This window comes from Micromesistius poutassou (assembly GCF_964030765.1).
Source record: "Micromesistius poutassou genome assembly, chromosome: 15".
Lineage (NCBI taxonomy): Eukaryota > Metazoa > Chordata > Actinopteri > Gadiformes > Gadidae > Micromesistius > Micromesistius poutassou.
In genome coordinates, this window is record NC_140285.1 from 17,136,909 (window position 1) to 17,138,926 (window position 2,018).

The window sequence follows — 2,018 nt, forward strand, 5'->3', positions numbered from 1 at the left end:
GTTCATGATTCAATACACTTGTGATTCTCATCACACGTTCTATATGCAGCGCAAGTAGAGCCGTTGCTAAGCTTTTGGGGGCCCTACGTGCAGATTGTTGGCGGGGGGGGGGGGGGGGGGGGGACTGCACTGACTCCGCCTCCGATGCGAAATAACAGACCTAACAAATGGACCTGTTCGTAATTCATTTATATATTTTTAAAATTGTAATGTAATAATTATCAACCTTAATTTTGGGGGCCCCCCCCAGGTACTTAGGGCCCTACGCGCTCTGCATACTCTGCGTATGGGGAGCGGCGGCGCTGAGCGCAAGCTATAAATAAAACAAAGCTTGATAAGTTGTTGTCATCAGTTTTTTGGATATACCATCTCCCCGTCCACACCATGACATTCAGGCATTTTGAATTTCATGCACTTTGTGCTTCTTCCAAAAAAATATATACTAATAATTATTAGAATAGAGAACACACAATGTACAACTATATGATGTTTTAATCTTAACATTCAGTCCCAGCTTTGACTGATCTTTAAACGTTCAAACGTGAAACAAGAAACCTAAAATAATATATTTATTTTCATTAAAATATACACCTTCACGCACTGTTTCCAAATCCAAAAATCCTCACTCTCATGCTTTTGTTTTTACTTAGTTAAAAGTGATGATATTCCATAAACTCTCTTTCTATTATGTCTGGCAAGAGGATGCATTTTTTAGAATGACATGAACCCAGGACATAAAGACATAAAGGTCTGCTTGTGCCTCTGAAGTATTAAATGTCTCTGTCTATAGGTTTGGCTTTGGGCTTGTGAAAGATAATTTTTATGCCAGCACATCCCAGACAGACCAGTGTTAGATCTTTGTGATGATGTCACCCCCCTCAGTCCCCCCTCCTGAGTCTGCTGCATTGCACTCCAAAGCATTGCACTAAATAATGATCATCATGGCCCCTCGTAAAGTTCTGCATGTGGAATTCTCCCTCATTCTTCTCCATTATCTTCCTCCCCCCATATATCTCTCCCTCCCCCTCTCTTTCTCTCTCTCTCTGTCTCTCTCTCTCTCTCTCTTTCTCTCTCTCTCTCTCTCTGTCTCTGTCTCTCTCTCTCTCTCTCTCTCTCTCTCTCTCTCTCTCTCTCTCTCATCTCTCTCTCTCTCTCTCGCTTTCTTCTCTGTCTTTCTCTTACTGTTGTCTTAGTACTGTCTGCAGTTTTGTTCTTGTGGAGTTCAATGCCTGAATTATCTTTCTATCTCTTCACCTCCCCCCCCCCCCCCCCCCCCTCTCTCTCTCTCTCTCCCTCGCCGTCCGGGTGATGTCGGCTCCTGGTTGTGCAGCCTGTCCTCTGAGAGGCAGCCCATTAGTTTCCTTGATTCCAGCGGGAGAAGAGCAGAGGGGGTGGGGGTCCAGACACATGGAGAGATTGGCAAAGAGAAACCCAAAGAACAATAAAGCCAAAACATGAGCAGTGAGGGATAGAGATGGAAATAAGTGGATTTATGGTTTCAGCCCAATCCTTGGTTAACGAAGAGTCCTCTTGATGAGACCAGGCTGAGAGGGAGATCGCACCAGGAGCTTATTTTTCATCCTTTTATTATTTCTGTGTTTGTTTTATTGATTGGAAAGTGACTCTGAAATCTCTGAAGTACGGTACAGTGTACTACAACCCCCTTCACACACACCGAGGGCCAAGGAGAACGATGACTCGCTGACTGGACTGTGAATGAGGCCTGGCCGGGGCCTGTATCTAGTGGGGCGGATGCCTCAAGTTGAACAGAGTGAGAGTGACTGTCAGCATTACTTGTCTTCTGGGTATTTGAGGAAGTACAGAATGTAATTAACGAGTGACTTTGTATGAGCTGTGTTTGTCAGTTAACACGAGTCCCTGGATCGAGAAGAACATGACCAGAAGAATAACAGCGAAGATAAGTAGAATAAATATGGAGATTTTTGACAAGGATTTGACAAAGCAATATCCAAACATGTAGCCTAACAGAAACGGATATACCTCAACTAAACCTCCCT